Here is a 25,177-nt window from a genome sequence, read left to right on the forward strand (position 1 = left end):
ATCATCCAAATTCCATCTCCGCTAGCCTATGCTAGAGAGTGGGTGCCGTCGGAGGGTTATCCTTTCGTGCTATTGCCATTGGTGGGTCATGAACTTTTATTCCCACTGCCATCAGTAACATTGCACGAAATTCAGTTGATTCCTTCTTGAAGGAAGTTGTTGCTTCCCTCACAGATCCATCAACGAAAGCCTTGAGTCATTGTTGGTCCTCCATTAAAAGACCTCTGGTTAAAAGCACCAATAGAACAAACATAATAACATCCAACTGATCACTATATTAGTTACTGAACAGGGTTACAACAATTGAAAATATGTAGTAAAATAGTAAAGGAACAAAAAGAAACAAAGAAGAGATGACAAGAAAAATACAGAAGAAAATATAGATGAGAAACTGAAATACAACGCAACAACAACCTATCCTAACTATGCCTTGGGATAGTAACTTATATCAGGCATCTCTCTAGTTGACACATATATAGCACACACTTCCCAGCACGTTCTGTTAGACAGAGCCAATTAATCTTTTAGATGGTATTTTACTCTGTTACTTTTCTAGGGTGAATAAAATTACTGTTATCTTCCGGATTAGCCCTACTGTCCTCCACGTCATCACTATGGTTAACAACAAAAACACCCTGAATTTTTTTCCTTTTCTAAATTTCGTGCAGGAACTAAAAAACATATTCCTTCAAATATGATATTTCACACTTTTTGCACCCTTCATTTTTTAAACATGGAAAACAATGTTGATTGTGTTTTCATTACATTCCCTCATTAATATTTCAAGATTTAGCTTGTTCTGTTTCACTTTCTTTCAGATTCGATCACATCGTGAAGAGAAACATCTTTCTCTGTAACCAGAGGAAAAGAACATCATTATTATCAGTACTTGGTGATGCCTTTTTTCTCCCCTATTTCGTCTAAATTAACTATTTTCTTTTATTTAATTATTGTGCCTACTTAATGAATTTGTATCACGTCATAAAACTAAAATTACATTGCCTCCCGTAATTGCACTGTTGTTATTGCTACAACACACTCTTTAACTTTGGTCATCAAGTAACTATTTTTTCCATTAATTATTTAGGATACTTATAAGAAACAAACCTTCTGGGATGTTTTATGTGTGCTTATATGTCATTTTGAAGTTATCCAAACTATATGTCTATATTACTAAGGGAAGTAGCCATTGCCGTGACAAGGCCATTGATCGAAATATACTTTATCTTTTGTCTCCAATATATGGTTTTTCTTCTATTGTCTATAGATACTGTACAAGCTGAAGAGTTGTGTCAGTTAAAATCCGTGAGGTCAGGGTCTTCTTCCCTGCTAAACACCTACTTCTTTTTACGATGCAACAGTTGGAAAATTCCGTCGACAATAAAGTCGCAGGTACAAGGACCTGGCCATTCTGGATTATAATTTGCCTCTATTTGAGATGTGCACTCATTTCTCTATTCTTAACCATTGTATTGTACAACCATTGAATGCATAGTTTTTCACTCTACACAATTTGTTGCAGAAGTCGAATATATAAAGAGCGATGAAATCACAACTATTATAGCTAAAGACAATTAATAAATAGTAAATGAGACAACAATAAAAAAACATCAGAAAGTTACGAGATTCGGCAAAAGTTTATTTTATTTTGCTTAATCATCGGACACAACCAACCAATATTTACTTCTCTCTAAAAGAATACAAGAGAGAAAAGAAGATCAACTGCCTTAGGAGATGAGAAGGCAAGTGAGAGATGTTTTACAAATGAATCAAATATTACATATTTATAGGACTGAAATCTTCCTCTTGATGTTATTCATGTCATCACTATAGGTTAAAATGTCAAGGTTTATCTTGTTACACTATTTAATGATTTACCAATATTTCAACTACAAATTTCCTACCTTGACTTTTTATACCAAAGAAGAATTATCTTCCTACCAAATCTTCACATTAATTTAACTAGAATCTTTTCAATTTTAACAAATCTCCATCTTGGCAAGATTCTCCATTTTCAACTTTCTCTTAACAACTTTTGGTTGTGCCTTCAAGTTCAACAATGTTAATCAATTTCAAACAATGTTGAAACTTGATCGCAGTCACCATTTTTATTAGCATATCGACAGGGTTATCTGTATTCCAAATTATTTGCACTATGATTCCACCTTCTTCTATGATTACTCGTACAAAATGATATCAAACATCAATGTGATTCATCCTTGCATTATAAACTTGGTTCTTTGCTAAATGAATAGCAGTTTGACTATCACAAAATATTGTGATACCTTCTTGTTCAATACCAAGCTCTCTAAGCAACCCTTGAAGCCAAATTGCCTCCTTTGCAGCCTCTGTAATCTCCATGTACTCTGCTTCAGTGGTAGACAAAGCAAGTGTTGACTACAAAGTAGACTTCTAACTAATTGTTGTGTTTGCAATAGTGAAAACATAGCCAGTAGTTGATCTTCGTTTGTCCAAATCACCTGTATAATCTAAGTCACAATATCCAATAAGATATTGACTATCTTCCTGCTCGAAAACTAAACCAACATCTACAATATTTTGAATATACCGTAGAATTTATTTTACAGCGTGCCAATGTTCCTTTCCAAGATTATGCATATACCTGCTTACAACTCCCATGGTATGTGAAATATCTAGTCTTGTGCAAACCATTGCATACATCAAGCTATAAACAACAATCGCATATGATACTCTTGACATATATTCTTGTTCAACTTCAGTTTTTGGCGATATAGAATCACTAAGCTTAAAGTGAGGAGCAAGTGGAGTGCTAACTGACTTCATTTTGTCATTCATACCAAATCGATTTAGTACCCTCTTCAAGTATTCTTTTTGAGATAAAAAGAGTTTCTTTGAATGTCTATCTCTTTTAATCTCCATGCCAAGAATTTTCTTCGCCTCACCCAATCCTTCATCTCAAACTCCCTTTTTAGTTGAGTTTTCAGCTTCTCAATTTCCTCGACTTTTCAAAGCTATCAACATATCATCAACATACAGGAGAAGATATACAAATGATCTATCTTCAAGCTTGCGCAAATACACATAATGATCATATATGCTTCTTTTGTACTTTTGCTGCAACATAAACTTGTCAAATCATTTGTACCATTGCCTAGATGATTGTTTTAATCCATATAATAATTTTTCAAGTTTACACACCATATTTTCTTTTCCATCAACTTTGAATCCTTCTAGCTGAGTCATGTAGATTTTTCCTTCCAAGTCTCCATGTAAAAAATAGTTTTTACATCCAATTGAACTAGTTCCAAATTCAATTGTGCTACCAAAGCCAACAAAACTCTAATGGAGGAGTGTTTCACGACTGGATAAAATACCTCTATATAATCAATTTCCTCATTTTGAGCATATCCTTTGGCCACCAATCTTGCTTTGTAACTAACATCTTCTTGATTAGGAAATCCTTCTTTCTTTGTAAATAGCCATTTGCACCCAATTGCTTTCTCGCCCTCCAGGAGATTTGCAAATTTCCATGTGTGATTCCTATGGCGGGACTACATTTCTTCATTCATGTCTATTGTCACGCCCCGGGAGGGTACCCTAGACGTAACCGGCACCCGAAGGCCATTTCTGACCTCTGAGCGAACCACCTGGTCCAGTCACTCATTCATTCATTCACATTCTCTTAGCGGAACTCAATTAATGAAATACTTTTCATACTATAAGGGCCGAAGGCTAAACATTTACAACCCAACAAGAATAGTAAATTAAGACTCCTCAAGATAACAGTTTAATCCTCCCCACACTCCAGTCTACGAAGCCTCTATTCAAGTCTAAAAGGTGCCAATGACAAGCCCATGGCTACCAACAATCTAAATAAAAGAAGAGACAACAAAACTGTACAAGAAGGCCCAATATCCTCTGGGAACCTAGGAGGACTCACCGACTGGCTGGAAGTGTATGTGGATCTTCAACGGAGCGCCGGTTGATGATCTCTAGTACCTGTCTCTGCATCATGAAATGATGCAGGCCAAATGACGTCAGTACATGGAATATACGAGTATGTAAAATGGCCGGATGAGACCACATTAAGAAAACATCAATATCAACTCAGGACCTCAACTCATACATGTATACATCACAACTCACTCAATGTCCTAAGTCCAACAAGAATAGTTTAGACAGGACTAACTCATAAGCCACTTAACTCAACTGACTCGGAGCACTATCAAGGCCTAAATAGGAGTTTCTCTTAACCGACAACCATCACCTATGAGCTGGTGATAGTACAATAATCCGACGTTGTTGCCACGTCCGTCCATACCTTGCCAGGGTATGAATGCCTCTCTAATCATGAGTACCATCGATTAGTCAAGTCCTATCATTTCAGGATAATACAAATGGGAAACATCCGACTTTAACGGTTTGATCCCATGGGAAGCATCCGACTTTAACGGTTCCAATCCCTCGGGAAGCATCCGACTTTAACGGTTCCATCCCTACCTATGTTGGCGGCATAGTTTCTTGGGTTCGAGTATAGACTATACTCTCACCCGCTTCGGTGCTCGATACTCCTCCCATGACTCTATGCTCATAAGACTCCTCAAATCATCTCAAACAAGCCCTCACGGCTAGTTTCATATGGTACAATACCACCTCATCAACTTGGTTCTCATTTGCAATTCAATTGAGGCACAATGACAAGTCTCATTTAGGACCTTGTCCACTTGCCAATTCCTTCCTCATATCAACTCAATCAAGCCTCCTCTATATGAACATTTATGACATCTCCTCAAGATTTAACACAACTCTATGACTTCAACTCAACCATTCAAATAGAATAGCGCGTTTAAGAAAATTGACTTAAACAACATATTCACATGGCTAAAGAGGTCAACAAAACATAACAACAATTCATCTCCATCAATTCATACTAATCATGAAGGAATTTAAGGACTTCTTGGCTCAAGAACTCTATTTTTCATGAATATCTAACCTCAAGAAGGAATAGGGCACATGGGTGAACTTAGCCCATGTTTTGGATAGTCTTACATACCTTGTTTGAAGACTTTGAAGAAACCTTGATGTTGGGTCTTTAATGGGGGACTCAAATCTTGAAGCTCTTGGACTCTTTTTGTTGGAAATGGAGAAGATGAAGAAGAGAGAGAGCGGGAAGCTCCTAGGGCTTTTTAGAGAGAGAGTGGGGGCTGAAGAAATGGTCCCAAAATGTACAAGGCTTGTGTATATATAATTTGGGACAATCCCCAAATTGCCCCTCCTCCAAATTCTGAAAATTAGGCCAAAACGCCCTTGGCGCGATAGTGGCGCGTTGCGCCCTTACAGCGCCAAGGCCAATTACGCCTAAAACCTGCACAACTTTTAGTGGCGCGTCGCGCCAGGGACCAAACTACTGAGGCATATTTCTGGCGTGATAGTGGTGCGTCGCGCCCTTACAGCGCCAAGCCCATTGTTCTGAATTCTGGGAATTTGGCCTAAAAAACCCTGCACAACTTTTAGTGGCGCATCGCGCCAAGGACCAAACTACTGAGGCATGTTTTTGGCGCGATAGTGGCGCGTCGCGCCCTTACAGCGCCAAGGCCATTTCCCCAGTAGTTGCAACCCAGGCCAAAAATGAAATTCCTGTCGTGCTAGTTCATCTTCGGATCGTCATATCTTTTGACTCCGAACTCCAAAATTTACGTTCTTAGTGGCGTTGGAAAGAAGACTCGACGACCTTTAATTTGATAGGTCGTGGGCCACCCAGATTAACGTCTTTCAAAAGATAGGGTCGTTAAAAGTCGACCCTTACATGAAATCATCCTAAAGTTAGCCACGACGGATCTTTTGGACTTAGCACGGTCCTAGGGGTCCTCAATGACCCCTTATCACCTCCAACGCTCTTAAATTCCTCAGGGACTCATCTTAACTCAAACACATACTTCGAAATAAATACAATGGGCCCCACACGTGCACAAAGAAGGCCCGAATCTTAGGGAAACTTTTGAGGGGTGTTACATTATCTCCCCCTTGGGATCATTCATCCTCGAATGACGAGCAACCAAGAATGGACTCGGGGTACAAATCACAATCAAAACTCAGTCATTCAATCAATCAAATTCTCAATCAAATATCAATGAAAATTCAAAAAGGTACAAATGAATTTGAGTCAAGGAAATGGTCAATACCTTCAATATTCTCCTCGGTAGGCATGAATAGATGTGGATATTTAGACTTCATGGCTTCCTCCGCTTCCCATATGGCTTCCTCAACAAGTTGATTCCTCCACAGAACTTTGACCGAGGCGATTTCTTTGTTCCTCAGTTTGCAAATCTGGCGATCAAGAATTTGGACTGGGACCTCTTCATAAGACAAGTTATCCTTAATTCCAACGCTGTCAATGGGGACTACCAACGAGGGATCGCCTAAGCACTTTTTCAATACTGAAATGTGGAACACTGGATGGATAGAAGCTAGCTCTGAGGGTAAGTCCAACTCATAAGCAACACTCCCGATCCGCCTCAAAATTTGGTACGGACAAATATATCGAGGACTAAGTTTCCCCTTCCTTCCAAACCTCATGACACCCTTCATGGGTGACACTTTCAAATACACCCAATCATCCACCTCAAACTCTAAGTCCCTCCTCCTCATATCGGTGTAAGATTTTTTGCGGCTTTGGGCTGTTTTTAGCCTCTGTCGAATAACTCGTACCTTCTCCATAGCTTGATGAACAAGGTCCGGCCCAATCAACTCGGCTTCACCAACTTCAAACCACCCAATGGGAGATCTACACCTCCTCCCATACAAGGCTTCATAAGGAGCCATTTGAATGCTCGCATGATAGCTATTGTTATATGCAAACTCTATGAGAGGCAAGTGATCATCCCAATTCCCCTTGAAGTCAAGCACACACGCCCTCAACATATCTTCTAATGTCTGAATTGTGCGCTCTGCTTGGCCATCTATCTGGGGATGGAAGGTTGTACTCAAGTTCACCCTCGAACCTAATCCCTTCTGAAAGGATTTCCAAAATTAGGAAGTGAATTAAGCTCGTTTGTTTGAGATGATAGACAAAGGGACCCCATGCAATCTGACGATCTCCTGTATATACAACTTCGCATAATCTTCTGCGGTGTCAGTAGTCTTAACTGCCAAGAAGTGAGCTGATTTCGTCATTCTATCCACAATCACCCAAATGGAATCATGTTGCTTTCGGGACTTCGGCAAGCCTGTAATAAAGTCCATGTTGATCATCTCCCACTTCCACTCTGGAATTTCTATGTTTTGGGCTAAACCACATGGCCTTTGATGCTCAACCTTCACTTGTTGACAATTCGGGAATTTGGAAACGAATTCCGCAATATCTCTCTTCATTCCACTCCACCAATAGATCTCCCTCAAGTCATGGTACATTTTTGTGGAACCCGGATGAATAGAGTATCTAGAACTATGCGCTTCGGCCATAATCCTCCCTCGAACATCATCGACATCCAGCACACACAATCTATTTTGGTACCGCAATACACCATCTCGCCCTTGGGTAAATACCATTACCTCTTGTTTGTGTACAACTCCCTTCAATTGGAGAAAGACGGGATCTTGGTCTTGCTTCTCCTTCACCTCTGCCATAAGTGAGGATGTAGACCCGTCCTAAACTGTAACTCCGCCTTCATTGTTCTCTTCTGGATGAACTCCCAGTCGGGCTAACCTGTGTACCTCCTTCGCCAATTCTCTCCTTCCTTCCTCCATGTGGGCAATGCTACCCGTAGACAACCTGCTAAGAGCATCAGCAACAACATTAGCTTTACCTGGATGGTAGAGGATGCTCATATCATAGTCCTTGAGTAGCTCAAACCATCTCCTTCGCCTCAGGTTGAGTTCCTTCTGTCTAAAGACGTATTGCAAGCTCTTGTGATCGGTGAATACATCGATATGCACTCCATACAGGTAGTGGCGCCAGATTTTAAGTGCAAACACCACAACTGCCAGCTCAAGGTCATGAGTTGGGTAATTCTTCTCATGAAGCTTAAGCTGTCTTGAAGCATAGGCTATCACCTTCCCCCTTTGCATCAACACACAACCCAAACGAATTCTGGATGCATCACAATAGATCACAAAACCCTCTATTCCATCGGGCAAAGTTAGGATAGGAGTAGTGGTTAGCTTGGTCTTCAATTTCTGGAAACTCTCCTCACAAGCATCAGACCATTGAAACTTAGCCTTCTTTTGGGTCAGCTTAGTCAATGGTGATGATATGGATGAGTATCCCTCTACAAACCTTCGATAGTACCCGGCCAAACCCAGGAAGCTCCTTATCTCTGTTGGGGATGTGGGTCTAGGCCAATTCTTCACAGCTTCAATTTTCTGAGCATCAACCTGAATATCATCTCCAGATACAATCTGGCCTAAGAAGGCCACTAATGCAAGCCAAAACTCACATTTAGAGAACTTTTCATACAATACCTAATCCCTCAAAGTTTGTAAAACGACTCTAAGATGATAGGCGTGCTCCTCTTCATTCTTGGAGTAAACCAGAATATCATCTATGAATACAATCACAAACATATCAAGATACAGTTTGAATACTCGGTTCATGAGATCCATAAAAGCGGCGGGGGCATTAGTCAACCCAAAGGACATGACCAAAAATTCAAAGTGGCCATAACGAGTCCGGAAAACACTCTTCGGAATATCACATTCCCTCACCTTCAACTGGTGGTAGCCGGATCTCAAGTCTATCTTTGAGAAACAAGTGGCACCTTGAAGTTGATCAAATAAGTCATCTATCCTGGGGAGAGGGTATTTGTTCTTTACGGTGACTTTATTCAACTGCCTGTAGTCGATATACAATCTAAGGGACCCATCCTTCTTCCGCACAAATAGGACCGGAGCGCCCTATGGTGAGACACTCGGCCTAATGAATCCCTTATCTAACAAGTCCTTCAGCTTCTCCTTCAACTCCTTCAACTCAGCCGGAGCCATTCTATATGGAGGAATTGAGATAGGCTGGGTATCAGGAAGAACATCAATCCCGAAGTCGATCTCCCTATCAGGAGGGACTCCAGGCAGATCTTCAGGAAAGACATCCAGAAACTCATTGACAATCGAAACCGACTCAAGGGACAATCTAAGGGACCCATACCTTGCCAAGGTATGAACGCCTCTCTAATCATGAGTACCATCAATTAGTCAAGTCCTATCATTTCAGGACAATACAAATGGGAAACATCTGACTTTAACGATTCGATCCCACGGGAAGCATCCGACTTTAACGGTTCCAATCCCTCGGGAAGCATCCGACTTTAACGGTTCCATCCCTACCTACGTTGGCGGCATAGTTTCTGGGGTTCGAGTATGGACTATACTCTCACCCGCTTCGGTGCTCGATACTCCTCCCATGACTCTATGCTCATAAGACTCCTCAAATCATCTCAAACAAGCCCTCACGGCTAGTTTCATATGGTACAATACCACCTCATTAACTCGGTTCTCATTTGCAATTCAATTGAGGCACAATGACAAGTCTCATTTAGGACCTTGTCTACTTGCCAATTCCTTCCTCATATCAACTCAATCAAGCCTCCTCTATATGAACATTTATGACATCTCCTCAAAATGTAACACAACTCTATGACTTCAACTCAACCATTCAAATAGAATAGCGCGTTTAAGGAAATTGACTTAAACAACATATTCACATGGCTAAAGAGGTCAACAAAACATAACAACAATTCATCTCCATCAATTCATACTAATCATGAAGGAATTTAAGGACTTCTTGGCTCAACAACATCAACACATATAGCATTATATAAATAGGAGACAAAGTTCATATAGACATACACCATACCAAGAACTCTATTTTTCATGAATATCTAACCTCAAGCAAGAATAGGGCACATGAGTGAACTTAGCCCATGTTTTGGATATCCTTACATACCTTGTTTGAAGACTTTAAAGAAACCTTGATGTTGGGTCTTCAATGGGGGACTCAAATCCTGAAGCTCTTGGACTTTTTTTGTTGGAAATGGAAAAGATGAAGAAGAGAGAGAGCGGGAAGATCCTAGGGCTTTTTAGAGAGAGAGTGGGGGCTGAAGAAATGGTCCCAAAATGTACAAGGCTAATGTATATATAATTTGGGACAATCCCCAAATTGCCCTTCCTCCAAATTCTGAAAATTAGGCCAAAACGCCCTTGGCACGATAGTGGCGCGTCGCGCCCTTACAGCGCCAAGGCCAATTATGCCTAAAACCTGCACAACTTTTAGTGGTGCATCGCGCCAGGGACCAAACTACTGAGGCATGTTTCTGGCGCGATAGTGGCGCATCGCGCCCTTACAGCGCCAAGCCCATTGTTCTGAATTCTGGGAATTTGGCCTGAAAAACCCTGCACAACTTTTAGTGGCGCATCGCGCCAAGGACCAAACTACTGAGGCATGTTTCTAGCGCGATAGTGGCGCATCGCGCCCTTACAGCGCCAAGGCCATTTCCCCAGTAGTTGCAACCCAGGCCAAAAATGAAATTCCTGTCGTGCTAGTTCATCTTCGGATTGTCATATATTTTGACTCCGAACTCCAAAATTTACGTTCTTGGTGGCGTTGGAAAGAAGACTCGACGACCTTTAATTTGATAGGTCGTGGGCCACCCAGATTGACGTCTTTCAAAAGATAGGGTCGTTAAAAGTCGACCCTTACATGTACTCATCCTAAACTTAGCCACGATGGATCTTTTGGACTTAGCTCGGTCCTAGGGGTTCTCAATGACCCCATATCACCTCCAACGCTCTTAAATTCCTCAGGAACTCATCTTAACTCAAACACATACTTCGAAATAAATACGATGGGCCCCACACGTGCACAAAGAAGGCCCGAATCTTAGGGAAAATTTTGAGGGGTGTTACATCTATCCTCCACATCTTCTTTTGAACTTTGGACTACATCTTCATAAGTGGTAGGAATGCCATTAGTTGCAATTGAGTCGAACAGGTTTTCTTATTATTCTCTTTGGCTTGCTAGTTGTTGTTGATTCAAGTTGTGGTTGAGGTTCTTGATATGGAATCTCCCCCTCAACTGGCTTTTCTTCCAGAGAAAAATCTTCTGTTATTTACTCATTTTCTCTCTGTGTTGGAAAAGTTATTTTTCCCTCAAACTCCACCTTCTTTGAAGCACCATCAATTTGTTTGACATCTTCAATCGTTACCTTATATGTCAAGGCAAATTTATCAAAGATAACATCCCTGCTGAAAATAATTTTTCTTGTTTCTGGACACCATAATTGGTATCCCTCGACTCTAGAACTAATCCCCATAAATAGAGGTTTCTTTGCTCTTGGGTCCAATTTTGATTCTTTTACATGATAATATGCAGTTTGAACCAAATACATATAAAGAATCATAATCTTCTATAGGTTTTTCATACCATTTTTCTAATTGTGTCTTGCCACCAATAGCAGCAGATGGTAGGGGATTAATGAGGTAGCATGTATATGTTATTGCCTCACCTCAAAATTCTTTACTCAAGCCAGCATTGTACAACATATACCAAACTTTCTCTAGTAAAGTCTTATTCATGCATTCTGCCACTCTATTCTGTTGTGGTGTATTTCTGACAGTAAAATTTCTGACGATGCCATTATCTTCACAAACCTTCTGCAAAGGATCATTTTTGTATTCTCTACCATTGTTTATACGTAGACATTTGACCTTTCTGCCATTTTGAGTCTCTATCGTCACCTTCCATTTGAGAAAAATTCTCAATACTTCATCTTTTATTTTCATCGCATACACCCATAGCCTTCGGGAAAAGTCGTCAACAAAGGTTAAAAAATGTGTTTTCCACCAAATGAAGATGTTTTGGAAGTACCCCAAACCTCAGAGTGAACACAATACTTAGTATTATGGATAACTGTTCCAAATTTAACCCTTGTCTGTTTTCCCTTAATACAATGCTCACAAAACTCTAAGTTGCAAGTTTTTACTCCTTTCAATAATCCTTGATCTGGTAAAGTTTTTAAGGATTTTCCTCCAGTATGTCCCAAACGCATATGTTATAGCCTGGTTATTTTTGTCTCCTTGTCGTAACTGGATGTTGTTGCCATTGTTCCAATAATTGTACTACCTTGATAGTGGCACATATTATTTTTTCTTTGAATCCTTCATTACCACCAGTGCATTGGAGCATATTCTTATTACCCCATTATCTGCAATGCTTTTGAACCCATTTGATTTTAGGGCTCCTACAGAAATGAGATTTTTCTTCAAATCCAGTATGTATCGAACATATGTTAATGTTCTACACAATCCATCATGATTCCTTAATTGGATTGAACCAACACCATATGTGGTAAGAGAATTATTATTTGCGGTGTGAATAACTTCCATTCTCCTTCTTGTAAATCAATAAACTAGTCCCGATTCGGACACATATGATAGCTACAAGTTGAGTCCATCAACCATATATCAGATGATTTGGATGGCTCTGTTGTAACCAGTGAGAAATCAGAGTTATCACAGTCAGCTACATTTGAATCAATGACGGTCTTCCCATTGTTTGGTTTGGCCTTGCTTTTCAACTTTGAACAGTCTTTCTTTCATTGCCCCTTTTCTCAGCAAAAGGCACATTCATCTTTGTTGGGTCTGGATATTGACTTGAATCTTCCTTTCTTCATTCTCATCTGATTCTGACAGCGACCTCTCACGAACAGTACTTCTGCTTTCTCCACCTTTTTTCTCTCTTCCTTTGTTCATAACTATATAAGGCAGAACAAATTTCTTTGAGAGATACTTCAAAATTACCATGAAGTAAAGTAGTTTCAAGGTGCTAGAACTCATCGGGAAGTGAATTTAACAGTAATAATGCCATATCTCCATTAGTAAAAGTTACATCCATATTCTGCAAATCTGTCGCCAACTTATTAAAGCTGGTGATATGATCATTCATTGTACTACCGCGGATATATGCGAAGCGTAACAGTCTCTTTTTCATGTAAAGTTTATTTTGACTATTTTTCTTCAAGAATTTCTCCTCTAGTGCATTCCACAATTTACTTGCAGAAGTTTCCTTTGTGTATGGATACTTTTGTTCTCTTGCAAGGTAAGATCGAATGGTACCGCAAACAACACGATTGATAATCTTCCAATCTTTTTCTCCTACACTGTCTGACTTCTTTTCTTTTATGGCAATGTCTAGTCCTTATTGAAAAAGAACATCAAGGACCTCGCCCTGCCACCTTCCGAAATGTCCTGACCCGTGAAAAATTTCAACTGCAAATTTCACATTTGACACAATTTTTGTCATAAGCGAAGATGCTAATGATGACGTATTATTGACATTCGATATGGACTCATCATTTTTCTTATCTCTCATTTTTGCTACAAATACTATTTATTAGCTAACAATTGCAAAAAACCAAACTAAATCTTTTCTGATGTGGAAGTTCAGACTGTGCTGCAATTATAGAGCATACTCAGATAAAATATTAGCTCTGATATCAATTGTTGTGGAAGCCGAATATATAAAAAGTGATGAAATCACAACTATTATATGTAAAGATAGCTAATAAATAGTAAATGAGACAACAATAAAAAAACATCAAAAATTTGCGAGGTTTGGCAAAAGTTTATTTTCTTTTGCTCAATCCTCAAACACAATCAACCAATATTTATTTCTCACCAAAAGAATACAAATGAAATACTACAGGAGAAAAAAAAGATCAAATGCCTTAGAAGATGAAAAGGCAAGTGAGAGATGTTTTATAAATGAACCAAGTGCTACTTATTTATAGAAATGAAATCTTCCTCTTGATGTCATTCATGACATTACTATGGGTTAAAATATCAAGATTTATCTTATGTAACCATTTAATGGTTTACCAATATTTCAACTGCAAATTTCCTATCTCAACTTTTTATACTAAAGAAGAATTATCTTCCTACCAGATCTTTATATTAATTCAAATAGAATCTTGTCCATTTTAACACAATTCTCCATCGCTTGAAACAGAAAGGGGAAAATTGGCAATGGCTTTTTCCGGCAACGATCAAACAGAGGTAGTCTACTTTTGCCTTCTTCTTCATCTTTTATTATTACTATTATTTTGGTTTCAATGTTCTTTAGTTTCAAGGTTGGATTTTTCAGTTGGAAAACAGAGAGAAACCATGGAAGAAAAGCCTGCAGGATATCCTTCTTTTGTTTGCTTCGAGCATGACTTTTCTATTTCCCTCCGGCTTACTTCAACTGATTTAAAATCATGTTGCTTTTGAAAATCAAATCTTACTCTTATGTATAATCTTTCGTGGAATTTTCTCAGGTACGTACAAGATCATTAATGCCCAACATATATTTTATTTAATTCATATATGATGTTTCCGGTTCATTGGATATGTGTGAGGTAGTGTTTAACTTTGTTCAAGGCATTCAAGTTTGTTATGGACTACCTTTCAAGAAACATTAGATCGTCTGTATTGTAAATGCTAACTGAAATTTATTTCCTTAGTTCAATTACACTACTGAAAGCATAGCAATTTGTGGAATTGATTGGTACTGAGGTTGTATGCTGCTAAAATGAAGTCGAACAAGCAGGACAACTGAAATGGTGAAAGAGAAGGAAATAGTGGTTGAGGCAAGAATTCTTCAAAGCTATAATTAATGTGGAACCTAATTTTAAATTTTCATTTTGTCAAGTTGTTAGTTTTTTTAAAAAAAAGAAAAACATAGGAGTAGTATAATATCAATAGTTATCTAATTGCCAACACTTTTTCAATTTAATATGAAGTGTATAACTAAGAGAAACATTTTGAAGAGTTCAATGATGTTATTTGCCTATAAATGCTTCTATTAATGATGTCCAATGTGATTTTACCTTTCTGATAGTAAGATGGAGCAGTCATTTTATTAGATGAAGCTATAGAGGTGTTATATTTAAAGTTTTTATTTTGAAGTGTTTTAAGATGATTTTAATTTATGTATACTAATCATTAAAAGTATAAATTATACATGAGTGCATTAGCGTTATTGCAATTTAAAAAGTTATAAGATATTTAGCTATTGTTATAGGTTGTGTAGAATCACAAAGAGAAGTTCAATTAATGAATATTGCTTTTACATAAAAAATAATGGCAAAAGAAGAGGCACGGCAAAATCATCTAACAAATATGTGTATACTCTCATCCCTCTGAGTTTTTTTCAAGTCATCATTATACTTTGATTTTCTCTTTGCGCGATCAAATTCACTAGCAACTAAATAAAGAAGTAATATTTAGGTCTTATTTTCAGACTTTTTTCTGCGTTTATAGACATTAGTAACAATAGGTCTAACAATACCAACCCCAACAAGTTTCACCTTGTCCTCAAGGTGAAAATAAGGGAATTGAGCATCAATAACTTCATAGGGTTCCCAACTATTCTCAAAGTCAGCAAAGTTCTTCCACTTCATCAAAACCTCTTTGAAGCCATTCAAAAGTGTCCAACAATCTGTCACAACTCGAATTCTGTGAGAGCGACCGTTAACCGACATAAGCCATTTGAGCTATAACATGGAGTTCCGATGTTATCCCTACATCGAAAGAGATGTGGAGACTACTTGCAAAGGTAGACTCCGTCATGCCTAAGTAGATCCACAAATCTATATTGGAGGATCGAGCCTCAACTACAGGTGACCCTCAAAGGAATCGAGCCTCTCCTACGGGTGATCCTTTATCCTATGGTGAAACGTAGTTATGCGATAATGGGATCTTTCTACGGGTCTCTTGCCTTTACTATGGGAGATAATGCCTATCTCAAGGTCCACTCGATGCTAGGTAAACCTCAACGGAATAGACAAACCATAAGACATAAAGTCAACATCATGTGGGAGGTGCCATATCTACTACCCGTCCACTCTTACATATCTTTATTCGTAAAACATCTTTATGGCCTTAACTCACCCTATCATTAACTTGCTTGAACATTATAGAATCACCATTCATAAAACTTCTTTCCAAAAAGCACCTTTAAACTCATTCGTAGACCTTGGCAAACATTCATAAAGCCTTCACTGAATATAACTTGGAACTCAAGATCATAGCTTATACGTGTAACTTAGGTATAGCATGCATACATAATCAAATTTAACTTGACATCATGGAATTCGATAGAAACACATGCATGACCATATACTTTATACCAACCCATACATATTCCATGAAGACGACATCAATTTGAAGCAACAATGAACGTACCCATAATTCATATCATAATCCAAAAGATCAATGTAGGAAATTTATAGAAAAGTCATTGAAATCATCATTTATAATCTTCACCAAAATTTCGTAAGTCTCAAACATCATTTATAAAAGCCTTCATTGAAAAAGCATTGGAAGCTAATCATAATTCATGAAAATCACCATTAAAAATAGAATTATTCATGTGCATTCATAATCCAACTTGAAATCATGTAATAAATATAGAATCATGCTCATAATGATCATTGATAACAATTAAAATGAAATCAATGAAATCTAAGGAGATTTTTTAGGAAAATCTTGGGACCCCATGGGTGAAAGGAACCCATGGATCAATCCCCACATACCTTGATAAACAAAGCCCTAATGCAAGCTTATCAATGGAGACTTGGAGGAATTAAAAATTTGAAACACTAGCCTTGCCTTTGGAGAGGAAGGAGAATCCTTGAGAGAAATTCTAGAGAGAATTATTTCTTGGGAGTGAATTGAGAGTAATGAATTCATACTTGAAGGGTTGGGGATATATATATATATAGGCTTAGGAAATAGGATCAAAACTACGTAGTTTAGGAGTTAAGAGAATAGGAGATGTCCAAAATACCCCTCAATATATAAGGTTGGAAGACCCTACGACTGGGACTCTACGGGTAGTCAAAGTCCCTACGACTCATCAACTTGAGTCGTCCTACAGGGTCTGAGAAAGTCCTGAGATCTTAGCCTCTGATTCTCCTCTACGACTCATTTCTAGGAATTGTTGACTCATCTACGATTCATACAAATGACTCATCTCCGAGTCGTACAAATGACTCATCTCCGAGTCGTACAAATGACTCGTCAAACCTCCAATGATGCTTGATCAAAAATTAGTCCTACGGACCCATCCTACGAGTCCACTTACGATTCATCAAAGCTTCTATGGGTCGTTAACTTGGCTCGTAGACTCAATCCACACTTAGTCCAAATTTTATATATCAGGACCTCTTCTACGAGTCTGAATTACGAATCGTCATCCATTCTATGACCCTCCTGTTGATTCATTCCAAAAGTACTGAGACTCACTTTTTCACCAAACCAGGCACTAATTCTACGACTCACACCTATGGGTTATAATCTTCTCTATGAGTAGTACCTCGACTCGTAAACTCCCTTTCAAACTTGAAAATTTTATCCAACCTCAAAGTCATTCCTACGAGTCACTCCTACGACCTATAGGAGTCCCTATGACTCGTAGGCCAAGTCGTAAACTCCTGGGACAGTCCCTTTTTCTTGAATTTTCCCTTCATTTTGACTTTTCAACTTTCGGGGTCTTACACAATCTATCACACTTTCAAGTTTTACTAATATTTCAAGATCTTCAGACAAGAAAGGATGAAGTTGTTGAACTAGAATTGAATCCTTCACAACACTCTTTAGCCAACAAATATGGAATACGAGGTGCACCCATGAATGAGAGGATAAATCAAGGTGATAAAACCATCTACTACTAGTGCATAGAAAGACTAATATAGAGTCGAGCTGGTCCTCAACTAAGGCCTCAGGAAATGAAGGAAAATGATAAGTTCCACAATAAAAAGAGGGAAGAACTCAAGGATAGACACCTTACCCTGCACATACTATTCAAATGACAACTGAGCACAACAAAGTTAGCTGATCACTATGAGAAGTATCTAAGGCTCCAAAACTAGCGGAGGCTAACAAATGGAAGAAACTACTATAAAGAGCAATATAGTACCAAGGACTCACTCTTAGGTACTTACACCACCACACACTCTCAAGCCTCAACTATTACATCCAACTAAGGCACAAGCAAAGAACTACAAGCCTAAGCTAGGGATCCCATACGTAATGCTAACCGGAATTTCTACAGAAATTCAGAAAATTAGGATAATGGAATAACCCTACACCTACCACATACAATCCAAAACCACAAGCAATCTATACTAAACATTATCTTAAAAAGGTCAATCTAAAATAAAGTAGATTGTGGCCTAACTCGAAGCCAAGCACGCACGCTCTCAAGTCACTAAACTAGAGCCTTTCCCTTCCAAAACAATCTCCGATCACCACATGCTATCATAATATTGATCATGACCTCAATATGGATATTTAGACACTAAATTTTGCAATAACTGGAGATGGTCCCAAAATCGAATGAAAACCTAAAATTGTGGGACCTACGCTGGAAATCCCAAAATTGAATCAGTTAATTGGTCTCTTATATCTCAAGGAAATTGTTTAGCAAAAAAGAGGCACAATTCGAGCTCGAAATCAAGCAAAAACAGATCATGCAATCATTATTTAAAAAACACCATTAATGGTGGAAGGGAGTTCTTGGGAGCAAGAAGTTAACTCAAAGATGAACCCACAACACTATCATGAAGGTCCCAACTCAAAGACTCCATAATACCTAGCATTTAGCAACAAGAATCAGCCCAAATAGAGAAGAAATCACCAATATATGAGTTCTAAAAGTCACTAACGAAAATAGAATTAATAAGGGGCCTTCAATGATTTAAGTCATTGTAACTGCTGCAACGCCGACCCTGATGTGGAAGGTGTGGAAATAGGCTCCACCCTTGCGGAGGTACAGTGGTCAACTTCTCTGCATAAGTGAGCCTAAGCCCATAGGTGAGATGGTCAAAATACTGGTCAACCATGCAGGAGTAGGACTCGACTCTACAATCGCAAGGTCGCAAGTACGTCCTGGGCTCGTAGGTGCGGTGCCTACTAGCCTAGTCAGCTCTACTAGAGTTACCTTCTCCTCAGAGGAGTGGCTCCATAGGTGCAAGATTGGGCTCCACGAGAGAGGCTGCACTAGCAGGTGTTGCACCAACAGTTGGAATTAAAATCTAAAGTCTCTGCCGGACCTTGGAAATTAGCTCGGGACCCACAAATGAAAACTTAATATGCTACTCAATTAGAATTGGTATTTTGAACTCAATGGAACTTTCAAAACTATAAACGGAGGTCGTATCAAAGAAAAGTTGGTCCCACACTCAAGCTCCATTTTAGCTATAAGCCATAAGATTGATCGAAATGAACTCGGAAGCCTTAAAATCTGCACTAAAGGTCCTTCTAAACCAAACTCGACGTTCTAAAGTTAAAAGAACCATCAAAATTGCATTCTGAGGACTTCTACCTGATGTTTTGATCAGAGTCAACCCTTCAAACTTTAAAAGCTCCAAATTATGAAAACTTGCAAGAAAACTCAAACTAACGACCAGACGACCAAACTGACAATCCCACCAAGATAGGAAAATGTAGAAAATGACCCGGTGAGTCATTTTATGGACATAAATAGTTGCTAGTGATGATGATAATTGATTGTAGTAATGTTCTACAAGAGTGTTTATCGTTGGGGAAGATAGTTGTGGATGGTAGTGGGTGGTGGCAATTTATAATAATAGGCGAAGATAGTTTATAATTGTTGGCAATGACTGTAGTGGTGAATGGATGTAGATGGTGAACAATAATCTTTGTCAACTTTTTAAAATAAATATCTTAATGATATTAAGACATTGTTATATATCCTATTATTCATCCAGATCTATTTAGACTCATCAAGTCATTGATTCATTAAAAAAAATGCTAATGATTAAGACCATAATAATTAAAATTTAGATATTAAAATAAGACAAGTGAGGCTTGCTCAGTTGGTTAAGCATCTCCACCCACGACCGGTAGGTTCTGGGTTCGAGTCACATTGGAGGGGAGGTGTGGAAATACTATAAATCCTCCAAAATGGGGGGGGGGTAAAAAAAAAGATATTAAAATAAATGAATTTAATAACTGAAATTTAAGGAACTGTTTGTTAGGGTGTATAAGAATAATGCTACATAGAGTGTACTAGTTATGCTTGCATTAGTTATGAAGAAATTATTTCTTTTGCGTTGGTTGGTTTGGTGTATTAAAAATAGCATGCATTGCATAATTTTTAAAAAATATTTATTTATAAAGATACCCTTCACAAATATGAAGGAAAAGATGTAAAAGAAGTTTTGAGGAGGCAATTGGGTATTTCATCATACTAATGCATACATTAAAACCTCTTTCATTACTAATACTATAAACTTTTATGTATTAGTAGTACACACGTCACTACACAATAGAGTGTATAACTAATACCGTTATCATTGTGTTTACAAACTAATTGTTTGAAGTATTATATTTGAAATATCAAAGTTTAACATAACTAATTATTTCAAATATTATATTTTATTCTAATCACCCCCCATAGATGTGGTGGGATGGTAGAAATCTATGTACCCTTAAATATTGGTGGAACGGAAATGGATAAATTTTAGTTGTTCAATTTGTTATCTAACCTTGTTGGTGAAGATTCAATTTTCCAACTTGTAATCTCTTGCATTTACCCTTCTTCTATCCTAAAATGGGAAAATATGATCCTCAACTTTGTGAATTAAAGCACATGTATCGCTCATTTAAAAAGTATTGCATATATATATCCTTGACATCTAACAAATAGTGCATATATACCCTTGCCGCCATTATCTAATGAATGATGCCTGTTTACCTTTTTCATAAACAGACTTATAATTATTGAATTAAAATAGTATTTCAAAATTGTTTTTTACTGCAAAAAATGTCACACGGCTTTAAAAATTACCTCACCGATTATTTTTAATTTTGTGGACCCAACCCAACTAAAAACAATCAATTCCTCTTTTATTCAAACCTGACCAAAATCCATTTTATGAATGAATAGAGAGGGATATTAGGTTTTTTTCCATTTGGGATGAGTATGGAGGGGTAAAAAAATGGGTCCAGTAATTATTTAGAGCCACTAGAAAATTTGGGAATTAAAAAAATGAGTTTTATGATTTTTAAATTCAGTAAATATAGGTCTATTAATGAAAATGGTATAAATGCACTATTTGTTAGACGACGAGGTATGTATGCATCATTTTTCTAATAGGGAATATATTCACTCTAAATTACAACCCTTTTATCCTTTAAAAAAATGGCGGAACTGATGAAAATGAGTTTTATGATTTTTAAATTCAGTAAATATAGGTCTATTAATGAAAATGGTATAAATGCACTATTTGTTAGACGACGAGGTATGTATGCATCATTTTTCTAATAGGGAATATATTCACTCTAAATTACAACCCTTTTATCCTTTAAAAAAATGGCGGAACTGATGAAACTTTTTAGTTTGTAGTCGTCATCGCGTATACTAATGGGTTATGTGGTTGTTGATTAGAGTTATGAAAGTTTTAGTAATAGATAAATAAGTTATCAAGATATTAGTACTTCATGTTACTAATTTGTGTATATTCTTCCTTGTACAAAGAAAAAATACATAAGTTAACTCATAAATTGTATATATTTTAGCTATGCAAAATTATAAATGAATAATCAAACACCATACTTAATGTGCTAAATTTTATAAATAACAATTAAAATGCTACATAATATGATACTAGTTATGTTGATTTTAATACATGAATAATTTACTTCGTGATCAACAATCAAACAATCTCTTAGTGTATAATCATTATGCATTGTATGCACATGAATTATAAACATATAGAGTAGTAATTATACTGGCTACAAGTTATAACAAAAAATAACGACTAGAATAAATTTTAATTATGGCTTTATTGGACTGCATTGTAGTGTAATAATCCTAAGGTTCGTTTAATATAGGAGATAATGGATAATAATTTCAGAATAAAATTATATTATTTTATTCTGTATTTTATTAGTGATATTACTTCGTCCCAAAATTATTTTGACACGATCTAATTTCTTGAGTCATGATGGCACGTACCCGTATTTCGAAACTACAATAATAGGAATAAGGGTAGAAACAAAACTTGAATAATCAGTTTAAAGAAGTTACAGGAGAATAAGTGGAAGCAACCCAAAATATATATTCAAATAAAAGATCCCACATAGACTCTGGATTCACCTGTACAAAGCTACTAAAAAACACATGCAAGTCCCAAAAGTAGGCCCCCATAAGCCCCGAGGGTACACTCATGTGCATGTTTAAGTAAAACCCAAATGTCCCCTTCCCCACCATAAGACCGATAGGTTCACAGAATAGTTAAGAACCACAAAGATAATCTGACAGTACTCCAATATTAACACGATCTTCCATGGAGTTGAACAGAGTCAACTAAGTGCCAAGGACTTCAACCACGACAGAATAGGAGCTAAGGACATTGGACTCTAACAAAGGTAAAGGATACATCAGGGACTCTAACCGATGCCAAAGATATGCCAAGGACTCTAACCAAGGCAAAGGATACGCCAAGGACTCTAATAGATGCAAAAGATATGCCAAGGACTCTAACCAAGGTGAAGGATACTCTAGAGACTATAACCGAGGAGAAAGATTTGCCAGGATCTCTAACCAAGGAAAAGGATAGGACAATAACTCTAACCATGACAGAAGATATGCCAAGGACTCCAACCATGGTCGAGAGCCGAGGCAGGGACTTTAATCGTAACCTGGTGGAGTAAATCAGGGAGATTAACTAAGAATAGAGATGAGTTAGCTAGATTTAGGATCAACGGCCAATGAGTTTCAAGTAGAGAACCCCGAATTGAGTGCCATCAATAAATCACTCAAAACCCAAATAAAATCCAAGCAGAATCAATAAGTGGCCTTCGAAACAAGAACCAAGTACACAAGGGCCGATGAAAGGAAGGAATTATGGATATAAGGTCTCAAGCACTAGGTTACTGCCTAGATAAGGTTCAGGCTATCATACCCTACTCTCATATTTCAATCTATAGGAAGTTGAGCTGTCCAATGCGATGTTAGAGTGATTTTAAGGCCTATCGGCTCCAATCTATGCAAGTCTATGGTAAACTATCACACCCCGAGCCTACATCCTGAATGTGATCGGCACTCAAAAATTATTGCTGGTCCTAAGTAAACCCTTGGCCTAGCTAACTCACTCAGCGAAAGACTCAACTCATAAAAAGAGTAACTCAAGCGGGTATTTATAATTCAATATTATAGTTCAATAATGAAATCATAGTTTAAACAGACTCTAAAAGACTCATATTAACTCCACTCCACTCAGTCTATGAAGCCTCTACTAACTACTAAGAAGGTGCTTAAATAAGCCCACACCTATTTGTAGGAACTAATACAATAAAAGAAACTTATAAAGAAGGAACTCCTCTAATTGCAAAGAGGTCTCACAAAAGCTAGAGAAGATAGATCCTCAACAGTGTACCTGTTGATGATCTCTAACACCTGTATCTACATCATAAAATGATGTAGGTCGAATGACGTCATTTTATGGAATGTATAGTATGTGAAATGGCTGAAAGGAAACTTACAGAAGATACTCAACTAAGAAAATAGCTAAACTCAATAAATCATATAATATAATTAAAAAATGCTTTAAAAGGCATAAAATAGTAAATGCAACATAGTATATAAACATATAATACTTTCATTTTTGAGGAGTTTCTCTAACCGACAATCATCAATTATGAGCTAGTGATGATACAAAGAAACATTATTGTTGCCACAACCATTCAATACCTTACCAGGACAAGGGACGTAGCATCACTAGATCCATATAAAAAGTTCTCTTTTGGGATAAATGAGGAGTTGCCCGAATCAACAGTATGATCCTATCCTACGCTGGTGACATAGTTTATGGGGATTGAGTTGTCTACACTCTTGCCCAAGTCGGTGCTCAATACTACTTCCAAAAGCACTTATCATGTATCATATACATCATATGAGTGAAATACTCAAAATACATCTCATCGAGTCTCGTTGGACCTTTACATCAATTTACTCATCTTCTTTTATTTCATCCAAGTCTTAAAGACATGTAACATCTCATATCAATAATGCATTTAAAAAGCATACATTAACTTCTCAACTCAATCACAAAAACAGAGGTTTAAAATGTATTAATACTTATGCTTGAAAATAGTCATCAAGATACTTCTTCAAATTCAACTCTTGTTCAACTCCTCCTTAGTTTAATATTGAAAATCATCATTCTTTTAACTCAAACAATACACAAAATATTTAATGCAAAACTCAACTAGGGTTCAGTGAATGCAATCATGAATCCATAATCTCAAAAACTCATTACATCAAGTATAATAAAATATACACATTATAATTTGATAAGGAATTAAATAGACACTCAAAAAATTCACTTTATCATAATTGAAACTCGAACTAGCCTTAACTTGACTTTATGACGATGTAAGGCATGAGGATGAACTTATTCCATCGTTAGGATAGCCTTACACATTTGGAATAACGATTATCTAGACGAAATTCGAAGACCTCGTTGGAAACCCTTGAACCCTAGCTCTTTACCTTCTCTCCAATTCTTCCTCTCAAAAGTTTCTAAGTGTTAACAAGAGAAAACGCCCTTTGGGTTCTGATAAAGGACTAATTTTAGTTCCAGTTATGTTTGGGAAAGGTGGGAAAATGTCAAACTAACCCTCATTAAATCTGACTCTGGGCCATCTATGGGCACTTCTGCATACCATAGAAGGCCGGTCGTAAAAGCCTAGGTCCAATACTTGGACATTCTGGAAATTGCACACATGAGTCTATGACCACCTTCTACGGGTTGTAGAATCTTATACAGTTACTCAAAGTTCCGCGTGGCCTTCACTGAAGGTAAAAGGGATTGGGTTCTATGGACCCCTTGATAGGTCGTGCAAAGGTTTACGAGTCATCATCTTGGATTGTTGGAGTGGCCTTGACCATTGAAATTTGACAAAGTGTCAAGAGGTTCTACAATAAACTTTTATGGGTCGTAGAATATGTGACGGGTTGCCTGCTAACTCGTCTGTCATACTAGAAGTCCTAAGTCTCTGATCTATACCTACGAGCCTCACCTATGGTTAGTAACTCTTCCTATGGGTCGTAACTATGGCTCTTAGGACTAATCTGACCCTTTTGAAACTTGTTCAAGTTTGGAGGGGTTGCATGATCCCTTTCTACGACTTGTAG

General features: G+C 37.6%; 1 long non-coding RNA gene across 1 annotated transcript; it reads left to right on the forward strand.

The window, feature by feature from the left end:
* The first annotated feature begins 13,942 nt into the window (after positions 1-13,942).
* Positions 13,943-14,719, forward strand: LOC129885030 (uncharacterized). Its single transcript, XR_008766030.1, has 3 exons — positions 13,943-14,025; positions 14,114-14,285; positions 14,472-14,719. It is a non-coding gene; the product is annotated as an uncharacterized LOC129885030 (long non-coding RNA).
* The last annotated feature ends 10,458 nt before the right edge of the window (positions 14,720-25,177 follow it).

The sequence above is a fragment of the Solanum dulcamara genome, chromosome 4 (assembly GCF_947179165.1).
Source record: "Solanum dulcamara chromosome 4, daSolDulc1.2, whole genome shotgun sequence".
NCBI classification, from domain to species: Eukaryota; Viridiplantae; Streptophyta; class Magnoliopsida; order Solanales; family Solanaceae; genus Solanum; species Solanum dulcamara.